Source organism: Micropterus salmoides, unplaced genomic scaffold (genome assembly GCF_014851395.1).
Source record: "Micropterus salmoides isolate LMB-PRFRI ecotype aquatic unplaced genomic scaffold, ASM1485139v1 Ms_hic_scaffold_20, whole genome shotgun sequence".
Classification (NCBI taxonomy): Eukaryota; Metazoa; Chordata; class Actinopteri; order Centrarchiformes; family Centrarchidae; genus Micropterus; species Micropterus salmoides.
The window spans coordinates 11,707,041-11,722,534 of record NW_024041151.1 but is presented as its reverse complement, the minus strand read 5'-3'; positions in this window follow the sequence as shown (position 1 = coordinate 11,722,534).

Here is a 15,494-nt window from a genome sequence, read left to right as displayed (position 1 = left end):
AGCATATTGCAACCACTGAAAAAAAATCTAGATTATATAATTTTCTGAAGACAGACTCAGCAGAGGGAAACAACAGCTAATTAACGTTTCTTTCCATATTTATATTTATCTAAATTTATTTATGTTGACTGTATGTTTGTCTAAGTGTAGCACCTTATCACCACAGCAAATTCCTCGTATGTGTCAAACACTACTTGGCAATAAAGCTCCTTCTGATTCTTCTGATTCTAATAAATGTTCAGATATCACTTTACATCACATCAGTGTTAGTTCCTAACTTGTAATGGTAGTATCTCATACTGTTGGCTCGGTCGGCTGTACTGTATGTCAAATATTATAGGACCACTCCAGCATTGGCACAAGTCCATTGTTGATGATGATGTAGCAGATAAACTCCCAAATATCCTCCGCTTGACCCACTACCCTTCCATCTCCTCCACTCTAGTCCTCTCCTCATGATGTCCAAGTTACTTTGTGGTTGTGAGCAGAGCTGGTCTTGAATGAAGGAGATGGGGCAGGCTTTGGGCAAAACCCAACATGGCTCACATGGCTGGATTATCACTCGGTCTTATAGATCTTTTTTGTTTTGTTATAGCAGGGAAAAGCACAGTTGTAACTTAATATTAATGAGACATCATGCACAAAAATGTGGGCCCTGGAACTGGTACAACTAAATGTAGTGCAGCTAGAAAGGAAGAAACACCTGTTATTAGTAATATAAATATTATAACATGCTATTTTTGTATTGTGTTTGAAGTTTAGCTCCAAGAATCAATCGTAGTCATTCGTATTAAAAAACAAACTACAATGGCTAGCACAGTAACAATGAAGTATATTTCAGGAAGAACAACAATAGCAGATGTGAAAAATACACAAAGTAACCACAACACATGTTGTATGATCCTTAATGCACAAAGTATCTGGTCTAAATTTAATATATTATTTAATTAACTGAAAATCTAATTAAACGTTAAATCAATTCATCACTTATACTGTATGTCCTGTGCTGAGTGATTCTAATCAACTTCTTCCCTATCTTTGAGGAAGCTGTAGCCTAGTTTTCTTTCAAAAAGGTTATTTCTTTTCTGCAAAACAACATTCTAACATGTTGCACTGCACAAAATGGCTCGATGACATACATGATCAGTGATATTTGTGTTCACAACAACAATTCAGCTTTTGAAGATATGTTTGAGTGTTGCTGCTGTCAGTACGGAGGCATAGCAGTCCTTGTATGGTCAGTTGTGTCAGGTATCAGGCGTGCAATCCCCACCAGCTGTGAAACATTAAGACTGCACTGTAATGTGCACAGGGGAATTGTAACTATATTTATCAGATATCAGATCTATATATCAGAGCAATACAAAATAAATAAATCCCGATTCATGGACTTGATTTCGGATGATTTTAACAGCGACTCTAAATTGCGGTTTAGTCGGGGTCAAGTTCCTAAAAAAAAGGTTGAAAAATTTGGATTTTTTTAACAAGATTAATAATTAATATTATGAATTGGTAGTCTATAATTTTTTTTTTTTTCTTCAAGACATACCATGTTCTGGGTGGCGCAGTGGTGCAGTGTTTAGCACTGTTGCCTCACAGCAAGAAGGTTGCAAGTTCAAACCCTGATTGCCCTGGCCTTAATGTGTGGGTTCTCTCCAGGTGCTCCAGCTTCCTCCCACCATCCAAAGACATGTGGATGTGAGTGTGAGTTGTCTATGTGTGGCCCTGTGATGGACTGGTGACCCTGGACAGGTCACCAGTCCGTGGCTACTTTGAAGAATCTAAAATACAAGACATGTTTTCAGTTATTTCACACTTTTTTGTTAAGTACATAATTCCATATGTGTTCATTCATAGTTTTGATGCCTTCAGTGAGATTCTACAATGTAAATAGTCATGAAAATAAAGAAAACGCATTGAATGAGAAGGTGTGTCCAAACTTTTGGCCTGTACTGTACGTGCTTGTGATACCTTATTAATTTTCTTCTCGGGCTGAGATACTCGACTACATACTTTGTTTTATTAGCTTTCTAGCTTTGATGGGAATTGCAGAGCATATAGCATATAGAGAGTATATAGCTACGGTGGCTGTCATCATTTGTCACTGTCACTGGGCCATTTGTAATCTGTCAGTCGTCACATTCCCATTCCCTTAATCCTCACTTAAAATATTTCTTACATGTTTTTTTTGTTTGTTTTTATGAATTCATTGTGTTACAGTTCAGTTTTAGCCTTTGTTATGATCCCATTTATCTTATGGAGACCTACAAGAAGTTGTCCAGTTATTGTTACACACTACTTCCCAAACAGCTCATAAAATCTCAGACATTTTGTGTTTGGTCCATCTCTTGGTTTAGTTGTTGCTGTGGAAGCAACCTTTTTTAATTTTCTTGAATAAAGGCAGATTAGACTAGAGGGTGCTATAAATACTGAATTTAAGAGTGATAATCCTCCCAAAACATACAAAGCTTCTTCAATCATGAGTGAGCAGTAGTGGAGGACGTATTCAGATCCATTAATAGCAATAGCTGTAAAACTACTTAATTAAAAGTCCGGCATTCAAAATGTCACAAGTTAGTAAAATGCACTGAAAGTAACAAAAGTAGAAGTTTTTTGCACACTGTGATGATCATTGAATTGTTAAGTATTAAACAGGCAAAAATCGTTAAAAGTACAATTTTACTGTTGTTGTTGGTCAAGGTGGCGCTAATTTATTATATTTATATACTGTTGAGTAGTTTAATCTATTTTGACATTTCTTCATGTTTTATATGTTTTCAATGTAAAAATCATGTATTTCTAAAGTAACAAATAGCTGTGAAATAAAATTTCTGGAGTACAACTACAATATACTACAATATAATGTGGTGGTGTACTAGTATAAAGTAGCATAAAATGGAAATACTCAAATACAAGTACCTCAAAGTTTTACTTTGTAAGCTGAATGAGTAAATGCAAGTCTTAGTTATATTTGTCCACTGGTGAGCGAAGACAGTCATTTCTTCTCCCTGAATGAGGCCCGTGCATATATGAAATCACTGCTTGATCATATAAACTGGTTAAATAATCTCTACCTTGATCGTCCTTGATGAACTCTGCCAAAAAAGTCATAACACATCACAAACAGGCTATGAGGAACAAATACTGTCTTTTGTCTGACATTTAAGAGCTCTTAAGAGTGGCCCTAAAAATTCCTTGGAGAGATCATTACCCAGACTGTTGGAAATATGTTCTCTGTAAACAACCATCTCTACAACCATCACAGTCATGACAGTTGTTCGACTCTCTGACCATTTAGGTAGCATATTTGCACTTAGTCCAAGATGACAAGATGTGCAAGCATTAGACCATTAGCCTCGGACTGGAAAAAGTCTAATAAATCTCCTCATGATAAAGTCTGTGTATAAATATAATCTGATCTGTATAGAAAAGTTTAATACTATAATAATACTATGGTATATTTAATACTAGCCTAATCAGACTAAAACACTAAATACATTCAAATTTAATGTTTATAAAAAGCCTGAAAATAAGCAGAACCCACTACCCAGTATAAAACCACCAACCTTTTAAAATGTAAATATTAGACTTGACATAAATCTTTCTTGACATATCAGCTGATCATCTGCTACCCCACTGACACTATTAATAAACCTTTGTATCCCTGTGAAGCCTACCAGAAACCTATGGTTTCAAATGGTCTGAACGAAACATCTGTATATTTCACTTTGTAAATTCTTTTCTCACTGATCCTGCAGCTCTGGTCCTGACAAGAAGCTCAAATCACTCCCCAGAGTTTTAAGGGAGGCCACACTCAAGCCCATATTGGAGCCATTTCCTGTCTCTTGAGTGGGCAAAGGGTTGACCCTTCCTGCCCCTTCTACATAAATGCACAGGAACACACAGACATACACACACTAACACCCCCACAGAGAGAACTAGGAGAGTCACTTACAATTGAACTGCTATAAGTGAATTACAGAATCTCTCAATTGTCTGCTACATTACATCTCACTGGAGAATAATGGCTGAGAAAATATAATTATATTTAATAGCTTGTGATATTCAAAAGCCCCAGTGAATACAAGAAGGCTGAGAAAAAGCAGAATCACAATTTTGGGATCGAATATGGAGGGCTTGAAAAGGAAGATCCTATAAATTTTCTTGCAGCTTGTTACAATAATAAGAAACAATATAGGAAAATAGGCTGAACTGTTTGAAAATAATTGGAGTATAAAAGGTCACATCTGCACATTTCTAAGTGGCAGATATTGTTTCTCTGTTTTCAACTGGTGTGAAACAGAAACTCGGTGCAATTCAAGTATAATTGCGACAGCAGCACGTCCAAGGACATGCTGGCTTACAGGTGGGCTAAATAAGGCGATGCACCATACACACTTCCAATAGTACAAATACTAAACAAGAAAGAGAGAGAAAGACAAAAAATAATGAGGTGAAAGAAAGAAAGCAGCAAAGCAGTTTCTAAATCTGCTCCAACTCAACACAATTACGGGAAGTGCTTTGGCTTCGCCCCATTCAAAGTGAGATGAATAATAAACATAACAATGAGGCAATACATCTACAGCGTATAATGCTATTGACCAAAAAGCAATTTTATTTCACAGCAGTGGCTTGAATCCATGTATTGAAAGTCTTGTTTCTATGACACAGATCAGTCAACGGACTAAGGAAGTCTGTTATCACATGCTTTTGGCAGAATGAAGTTGTTTTCTCAGTATCAGCCAGATACAGAAAACATGACACTTGAATTTCAGCTTGTTGGACTAATCTTGTTTAACATGTTGTGCTTGGTACAAATAAAGTTTAAAGCTAGATTTAGCTTTATTAAAATTGCAGGTTAATTGGCTACAGTTTTTTTTAAAGTAGCTATAATCAATATTTTTATGAAAGGGGTTCATTGTGATGAACCTACAGAGAATTATGACACGAATCTGCAGCTCCCATCAGCTTTACGGAGCTTTATAGCTAGTTTCAACTGCTTAGCTGTCTGGCCCACAACTTTACTCTTTTGGTTCACTTTCACTGCTCACAGTGTTGTTTTCAGCATTTAGCAGCTAAAGAGCCAGATATTTTCTTCAGGAGTTGGTGGATACCAAAAACAGAGCTAAAAGGAGACTGGATAGTAAATGAAAGATAATGATGCATAATGGTGTGCTTTGTGGAAGAAGATGTCTAAATATGCAGATGTGTGTTAACAAGTAGACTATGCTATCGACTGTAAAGGAGATGATATGTCACTGTCGCGTTAACAACTTGTTTCTGCTGCTCACAAATAGGCCACAAAATCTATTATTGTAGGTTTAAGTTTAATCTAGAATTTGTGAATTTTACTCAGCAGCAGTCTTAAAGTGACATTAATGCTAAAATGCTAAGCTAACAGAAGAACAAGTCATGGGCTGTGTTCGAAACGGGCTAAACTGCTGTCTCAGAAGGTGTCTAACAGGACAGTGAGGCACAGAGTGCTGTTTGAAATGGCTCGAACGATCTCTTGCTGGCGCGTAAGATGCCTTCAAACTGCCCCAGTAACGGCCAGTTTTGAAGGCAGCATCCATGGTGACTTGATGCTGCCTTTTACCCATAAACCAGCGCTTCTGCGGCTGCCGTAGCTTTTGAAAACTGGTCAAGATGGCGGACAAACAAGCCGAATTTGTTCACAAATAGACATTTTTGAAAGTTTTTAGTAGTATTCGTGCTTCGATTTTTAAAAAGTTAGTGAGAACTAAACACTGAACTATCATATTAGCCCATGACTGGAAGCAACCAAGTGTGTTCAGTATAATTTCTGTTAGGCATTTGGCTTTTCAATTGCATGTTAGCTGATGCTAAGTCTTGCGTCTCTTCTGACAGCCATAAGAGATGCAAGACGGCATGCTGACATCACACGTTGCTGTAAGTGCTGCCCTAGAAGGCTGTCCGAAACCAATGTTAACAGAGATGCCTTCACTTGAAAGTGATGCCTTCCTTGGCAGCTGTCTAGTACAGTATCGAGGCAGCAACTGCCTTCTGTTTCAAACACAGCCATGAAGTCAGCGAAGTGACTCAGTATGTATTACACAGCAACATTTACCTAAAGTTTGCAAACATTAGCGAACATTAGCCAAGATACGCTACTCGTAAGAACAAGGAAGGCTATAGCAGCAAAATTGCGATTTATTACTTTTGAATTAAACATTTCATTTGAAAGCTGAAGGAGAAGTTATTTTTTCTTTGAAAAGTTACATAGTCTCGCTTTAACATAAAAAAACTGTATATTTTTGTGGGGCTAGATAAGTGTATAGGATTTACAAACTAATAGTCAGCATTATCTGCAACCAAAAATGAAAAGTGCTTTTTCTACTTAGCCTTCAGATTTGTGTGATCCTCCCAATGTTAGCCTCCCTTTCCTCTGTTCTCCCTGGTAGACTTCTGCAGGAAACCTTTAACAATAGGACCCCTCCAGAGGTTCTGAAACCCAGCTGTAAGAAACTCTACATACACATAGTACAGACACACGTGTCAGAAATCAGAAATACTTTATTGATCCCAGAGGGGAAATTCTTGTGACCATGTTTTCATTTGCACATAGACACACATATTCTCAGTATGCAAAGAGAAAGTCAACATACAGTCATCCATGATCTGAACATTAAATAAAACCTTCCATTGTTAGTATGAAGAAACCAAAGGCTTGACAAGAGAATAACATCATTCAGTGTTCTGATTAGCATGTAGAGACCAATAGAGACTGATGAACCAGCAGCACAGCTGACCCCCTTGCTCAGTTTAAAAAAAAAACAAAAAACAGAAAGTAAACAAATAAATACTCAAAGACTGTACTTAAATACAATTTTGAGGTACTTAATTGGAGTGCTTCCATTTTCGGCTGCTTTGTGCCTCTTCTCGACTACATTTCATGGAAATATAATGTAATATATATATATTTCGTCATAGTAACTATATATATATATATATATATATATATAGTTACTATGACGAAATATATGAATGGAAAATGTCTTTTCTTCTACTGAAAGTCACACAATGCAAAACAATGTACGTGCATATTGAAATGTTGCTTACATATTGTTTGTGTCTTGTCATGTCACTCTGTCGCCGTTTAGTGTTTCCATCCAGCAAAAATGCTGCTACACAAACTATTTACAAGTGGTTGGCATCTTCCATGCTAATTTCACCCTCACACTCTGTCACGCTGATAGTGGAGACAGTTTTTCACCTCGACCAGATCTCGTCACATCCCTAGTAACCATCATTCATTACCATTATATACAACACTATAGCATTCAACTGGCTTGATTGTCTGCATAAAAATACTTTTACTTTTAATACTATAAGTCCAGTTTCCACACCTCTGTATTTTAAGAACTGGAATGCAGAACTTTTGCTTGTAATAGAGTCATTTTACCCATTTGTATTGTTAATTGGAATTAAATAAAAACTCTAAAAACTTCTTGGACTACTGAAAACAACGTAAAAGTGCCTAAAGTGTTAAAAAATACCCTGGATCACTGCAGATCAAGCCAGTGCCAGCTAATAATCCTGAACAGATGACTTCTTGTGGTCAATTGTGGTCAGAGGCCAGCCAATGTTCACCCCAAACACAGCATTTGTGGTTGAAAAAGTCAAGTCAAAGTGAACATGATGAGAAGGCATGGAGACCTTATGATCTTAATCATCATCTGGTTACTCAGGGGGAGGTAGAGTACAGATGGGTCAAACACACGTGTGTGTGCGCACACACACATACACACGTGTGATATTCCCACTGAGTCCCACAGCATATACCTGAGGAGGTCTGACCCCATGAGGTGGAACTGGAGCATTTGTGTCCTTCTTAGCCTCTGAATTCATATTGACCACAGGAGACCTGTCAAACTCACCTAAACTGAATCTGTCAAAAAAGTACTTCCTCACATTTGTGACACGAGTATTCAAAAACTAAACTGCCTACAAAGTTAAAGCCCCCTGTGCTCTTCTTTGACCTTTGTAAACTGTCACATTTTAAGATGCAGACAGAATGTTTTACTTAGTAACTGAATCTCCTGTTCACTGTACTTTACTGCTGCATGTGTTGTAGTATTCCTGATGTGGGTGTGTTCTGAATATTTCGCTATGTTCAGCTTTACCACCTGTGACCACTTGCTAAACAAATTACTTTCCTGTTATTTGGAGAGCCTCTGGATCGGATGGACAGACTGAGTTGGCAAACAAAAAGTCAGGAGCATCCCTTATGCAATTTAGACACTTAATGTAATATTAGACTGAAATATGAGGCTAGCAGGAGGCTGGAAACTCACAGACAGCAACCTGCTGCGAGTGCAAAGACTGGAGACTTGTAAAACAATTATTTGGTCCAACCTCTGTTATTTAAACCTGTGCTTTTTCGACTGTGACATGTGAAAATGTCCTTGATGAAAAAGGCCTATTAAGAAATTATGGCTTTTGTGCAACTACCCTCTCAAGATTCATAAACATGGTCAATGGCACGTGATGTTTCTGCATTATAAGGAATTCTTTTTGCGGTCTCTGAAACATAGATTGAGCTTTGTCTCCATAAATCACAGCAAGTTAGGATAGGTGGTGGGTGGACAACAGTGGGCTACTGTAAATCCACTGTCTACTTCTTGAAAGGTCAGTGACTGGTGGGTTCAAAGGTCAGTTTATTCAAAAAGTTGACCATGCAGAACTTTCTTGCGCTAAATTGTGAACGTAACTTTAGGAATCAGCCTTGGCGGTCCTCAGCGTTAACCCCCCCCCCTCAATTATGTCTCCTCTTAAGTCTACCATGCTGTCATGTCAGATGTCATGCCAAGAAATTACTGCACTCCTGAGTAAAATATGATATCCTCCACAATCACAGTGCAACATGCCAAGAATGTGATGTCACATACTGGGGACATGTGTGTGCACATGTGTACGTGTCTATTGATACACAAGCACGTCTGTCTACTGGGACAAAGGAGAAAAGTCATTGTAGAAGTTCATTCCTCAATAACTAATTCTCACTGTATCAAAGGCTACATGCTGTAGCTTTTTGAAAGGACAATTGGTGTGAAACTGCCTGCAGGGAGTGACTTCAGACCAGTTTTGGTACCCATCATTCTTTAAACAATCCATTCCACTGAGCGAAGCCCCACCAAACTTCCTGTATACTGACACCAGGGTCTGGGGACAAATCACATTCCTGTCATTGTTAGGCAGTCATAGTCATACATAGCAAAACCCAGAAACATAATGGCTTCCTCTAACTTTTGACTCTACTTCCACAACAGTGCTGCTTAGTCTGGTCCGAGGACACAAGAAGAAACAAGACTTATGGTCTACAGCCATGTTAGTGGCTCTGTGAGACTTTATGGATCTTTGTGACATTATGCCAAAGATAACATGCTGAAGTTAAGCAGGCAAATTGTTTACCGTGTTCACCATCTTAGTTTAGTGTCTTAGCATGCTAAAATTTACTAATCAGCACTAAACAAAAAATAAATTTTGCAGGTATTTGCTCATAAAGTATTAGCACAAATATAAGATTTGATCTGGAGATGGCTCTAAATGAAAAGTTAAGGGATTACCAACATTAATAAAATTCATCACGAGGAGAACATGACCACAACATTTCATTTCACTCAGAGCCTCAGATGTCAGCCTCATGGTGATGCTAGAGCAAAGGTCAGACATCATTCTCTGATGAGCCATTTCACTGAAAAACAAAAATGTTAACCTCATGGTGTCACTAAAAGAAAGAAATCACCTGGGAACCATGGATGCCAGTACAAAACATTGTGCCAAGCCACCCAGCAGTTGAGATATTTCAGTCTGGGTCAAAGTGGCGGACTGACCAACTGACATAGAATTACGCAACTAGGCCTCAAATGTTTCAGATAAACATCTGAAGACCTTAGGAACAGGTTTGTGGCTGATATATCTTAATATATTGCAAATGCATGTGTTTTCAATTTCAATGTTATGCATGACTTTACTCAGCAGAGAAGATGGATTCACCACTGTTGTCATAGAGGGCAGTGTGCCTGTGGGTCGACAGAAAGCCAGTGGCCAGGCTGTAACCAACACTGACTCGGTATTGACAGAGTCAAGGGGTCGAGACCCTGAGCTGGCCTTCTGTAGAGTGAAGTGAACCTCCAGGTTCTGTCAGCAACACAGAGAGGGGAGATGGGTGCCTCAGCAAGGAAGTGACTGAAGAGATCTCTAATTGCTGCTCACATGTGTCAGATTGTTGTGTTCGCCTGCACAGGGGGACTGAAGGCTGACTTTGAAAATGGTGTGCTAATTTCACATGCTCCCATACAGGCTTCAGAGTCTGAATTGGAAATTAATAAGACAGGGATTGACCTGCTCAAACTTGTTTTTTGAGCATTTGTAATACATCCCCTCCTTTAACTTTGACTTTACACTTCCCTAATAGAATAACCTAAATGCATTTCTTTAAATTCAAGATCACGATTTTAGATGTACTCAATGTACCCATTAGTAAATAATGGGTACAAAAACGCCTTTTGGTGGAACATAAGCATTTACAAGTTATGAGGACCTGTGCTGCAGCAGAGTTTACATTTTAAAGATAGTGTACCATTAGACCTAATGGTCTGAGACAAGGCTATGTCTTACAGTACAGTCCAGATTCACTTATCACATTGGTTTCCATCTGCATCAGTTTAAAAGAATAAATAAAAGAAAGGACAGTGACGCGAGAACAAGAGTGTGGACCGGAGTGGATTAAACCTGAGATGTTTCCATTTTCTCTCTTTGCCCTGGGTAATGTTTAGAACATAGTCAAATGCTGTTCTCATCAAAGTGGAATCAGTGAGGAAGGATCTGCTTTCTTTCACACTGAGCTGACAAAAGACTCTTTTTGTTTCCTTAAGTTCATCCCCTGTAGTATTGCTAAGTCACACTTGCAAGCAACCACGCGTGCTGCTAACACCACAGTTATGCAGCATAACTACAAGAAAGTAGTCTTATCTAACAGATTCATTGCCTTCAATGTTAGTTGGTAATTCAAAAAACAGAAGTAAACGTCAGACTTAGTCATATAAAATCAACATGTCCTTATATAGCAATGAGCTGCTGTATTTATCCTATTATGAATACAACTCAAGACAGCAATGACAAACTGAAAAAGGTTGCTGTACATTGTTCTGGTTTTGTTAATTATGTGTTGTAAATAGAAAGGAAAGTTCCTCTCTGAGTATCTTTACATAGCTACTGGGATTTTCCTCATATTTCATTTATATTATTAAATACCTACAGTTAGTAGGTCAATAACAGATCCGATTAGTAAGAAATTTTCCAGAAATATTAATGAACCGTCACAAAAACATTCCTTTTTTCTTGAAGGTGTAAGAAGGTTCTTACATGGGAATCCATATGGGAAGCCTGTGGAAACAGTTGCATATGTTCTGTAGCTCTGGAGGAGCTTTGTCAAGTCTGAGAAAATAACTCCTGAGGTTGTTATCAGGGTTATCTCAGGTTCAGCCTGGAAACTACAAACGTATACCAGAAAACCCGTGTTACAAACTGGTCTTGTGGAGTAAAATATGCGCATTTGAACATTTACCAGACAGAAGGGGTCTAACGTAAAGATTATAAGTTATATTATAGAAAATGTGGGATCCAGGGTTTTTGAAGCTTGATATTGTGCTGCCTAGATTTTGACCATTCATTTAAAAAAAAAAAAAAAATCTACATTAATAGATTTGTTTGGCCACTTGGAGGCAGCGAAAAAAGCTGTAAACAACTTTTAAAGTCATTTTGGCAAATTCTGTCCATTTGATATGGCAAACACAAAGTATCATTACCATTCATTAATAGTCCATTAAAAGTCCAATTTTCACTCTTTTTTTAGCTCTGTTTTGGACTCTGCCAACAAGAGAAATATCTGGCTCTTTAGCTGCTAAATGCTCCACTATGCCTGTTGCCAGCTATGTCTGTATGCTGCGGAACAGTTAGCTGCCTGCTAATGCAGGACATGAGGTTGATGAGATCAGTGAGAGTGAACCAAAACAGTGAGATTGTGGGATGTAAAACCAAAACAGTGAACTGAAAGATGCTAAATACACCGAGCTGAGGGGAACTGCAAAGTTGAGTGATCGTTTTGTGTGGGTTTGTCATTATGAGTGAGATTACTCAAACCACTCAGTCAATAGATCCATTGTTAACAAAAAATGTTGATATGTGCTGCTTTAATCTGTCTCTTACGAATCACTGGACTTTATTGAGGTATATCGCAGAAGTGCCCCCTTTAAGGGTTAATTTGTGTCAACAGATATTAGTTCAATATAGTCTAAGATTTCCAGGTACCAGAGTATACCATACATAGTATATGTTTACTGTGAGCTGTCATCTATCTTTATGCAAAGGCACTATCCTCTTGTATACATTACAGATTCCTTAGATGCTCACTGTAAGTAGCTTTCACTGGAGGGGAAAGGTTGTTTTTGGTCAAAGAGGGTCTACCACTTGGCTTTAACATGACCCAATGATTGACTCAGTCTGCAAATAAATATTTTCTGTCAGACTGTATGAACCAAGTTAATTTCCTTCAATTAAGGGGATTTACTGGGCTCGAGATAACACAGTTTGTCTTCATTACCTTAGTGCCTTACACTGCAAAAAAAAAAAAAAACCAACAACTCAGAAAAGCTACCATGATTGGAAATATGAATGTTTTTTTTCTGTTCAAATAAAGTATTTGTGAAATTGAATGAAGATGCCTTTGTCTCATTAGGGACCCTGAGAGCCTTGTATCTTGTACGCTCTTAATGCTCTCTTCCTGTCTGCATGTACACAGACATTTAAAGGGGGGCAGAGGAGAAAAACACATTACAATAGACTTCCATGGCTAATAGTATATAGTATGTCAGGGTGAAAGGCAGGGGACGGAGGGAGGAAGGGGAAGAAACTGTGTAGAGATGAAAAATCAAAACATGGAGTACCATTTCTACATTCTCTATGCATTGTTATCAGGAGGAAAAAAGTAGTTGAGTGGGCCTAGGTGTGTAAGGGGATGAGGAAAGGGGAAAGATGGGTGGGCAAGGGTATACTGTACTGAGGAAATACATGGAAACTAATCACAGTCTTCCTGAGTCTCAGTCAGAGGTATCTGCGGGGCTGAAGACAGGAAGGACTCCTGTAAACTGTCTCATTCACAGGGAGTTCCTGTGATCCCGTCTGTAACAGATGAGTGTCTTTGTTAACATTTAAAGTGTGCATGTGTTGTGTTGCTGTTGTTTGCATATGTTGTGTAGCTCCATATTTTCTTTGCCAAATAGTGTGTGTATGTGTGCGAATAGTTATATAACAAGGAAGGCTACAACCGACTACAACAGGATATACAGTATGTATTGTAAATCACTCATTCTGAATGCTAGCCGATGAAATGATCTTCATGTTTGTAGTTCTTTTGTATAGAGACATTCATAATATTTACACGCAGAAATGGAGAAGGATGACAGTGGTTCTGCTACCCCATGAATGAAGAAATGAATAGAGGTATGTATGTGTTTGTGTGTAGCAACATGATCTAGTAATAATTGATGTCGCATGTAACCAACGTGAAAGAAAATTGCAGGGTGAAGAACATCTAAATATAAAGTAAATGGCTGAAAAGTAAATTCAAAGAAGGCAAACGCAGCAATAATCAAGGACATTAGGTGTGATTATGCTTTATGAAATCTCTGAAATTGTAGTTTTTACGTTATTGTGTTACAGTAGATGTAGAATGACCGAAACTGTTGTTTCAGCAAATAGGCCTACTCCAAAGCAAAATTCAAAAACAATTCCCTTTAATGGATGTAAATAAGGCTTTGTTGTTATAGAGCAACAAAGCCTGTGTAGTTGTGGTGGATGTATGGGTCAACAAAAAATTTAACATGGGAGACAGCTGTTTGTTTACCATTACCAACTTAAAGTCAGCGTTTTTCTTTTAAAGCATGCTGAACATTTTCATCACCTTTACCGTGTGTTTGTTATTGCAATATGAGGCGGGAGGTTCACTAACCTTAACAAAGTAGTCATTTTAACTCAAACCATAATCTTTCCCGAATATAACCTGATTTCATCTACACTACAACGTTTTGTTTAAAAACTGAGTTTTAAAATGAATACGATCTCAGTCCACACCAGTGTTTTAGCTGCGTATTAGAACTGATCTCTGTCTAAATGAAAACGACTAAAAACCCACATCTTGTAACCATTCACGTGCACTCAGCATGCGCATGCTGGTGTAACAATGAAGCCGATGGTCAACTCTGCAGTTGCAGAAGATTTAGCAAAAGACAAAGGACCTCTCCAGAGATTTTATAGATGTTACATAACACGGGAGTATAAAGCGACTGTGGCGGCGGAAATCAGCCTGGGAGTCATTACAAAATAGATATGGCGACATGCACAGTAGCCTACAAGTGTGTGTTATTTGCACAAAATATTTTAATAAAAATGCCAAAACCAAAACACTATCAGTAGCATTGTTTCTTTGCTTTGCATGACTAATAAGACCCAATCAGGAAGCCAAATGTGCGTGTCTGCATCGTTTTTAAGGTCCTCTGTTTTCAACTGTCTGTAGCCTACTAAAATGCTAGTTTTGAAACAGAAACAGGGTCAGCAGTGTTTTCTAACTTCTCCGTTTTAGGTCCGTAATGTATATGAAATATAATGTCTTGGGATTCGCCATTTAAGTCTGCAGTAGTGCAAACCTAGCAAAATGTCTCTGTTTTGAAAAAGGAAAAAGGAAATGTAGTAACCTAGTGTAGATGTAGCCTTAGCCTAACCAAACCTCAACCGCATCGTCATTGCCACAAGGGTGCAGGAGAGTGGCAACCGGGGAAGGACCCAAACTCACAGAAGGCAGCAGGTGGTTTAATTACCAAAGATAGCTTACAGGTAGGCAGACAGGCAAGCGAGTTCAGGTCTTGGGGTTAAGGTCTGGGTTTGGGTGACAGAAGCTCAAAAGCAACAACAGGCCTGACTACAGGCCTGATGAGGGATGTGAGAACAGGGGCAGGTTCATTCTGAAAACGGGGCTTTGGGGTACACTTTCTCTTTTTCAGTTGGTGTGTCAAAGGTGTACCTAATCAGCAGTGGCATATATGAAAATACCGCTGCATTCAAAGGGCAGTGCTAGCTGTTGTATAAAAGATCAGGGTAGATTCTGCTATGTTAAGTATTAAGTTCTGCTGAAATGGTTGGTTACAAGTGATTGCTAAGGTGTCGGTAGACACTGGTGAGCTCAATACTGGTGGAGATGACGTAATCTGCACTCTGCGCATGCGTTGGCGTCTGTAGCCACCTGTCGGAAGCTCCGTCTTAAACCGGACCCTTATCGAGTTTTAATCCACTCTTTTTCGTTACATTTTTTTTTATCCTTTTCATTTAACTTAAGTTTTTAACTTAAGTTTTACGTGGGTTAAGGATTTTAGTCATCCAACATGGAATTTAAGCTAGATGACCGTAAAAACGCCATC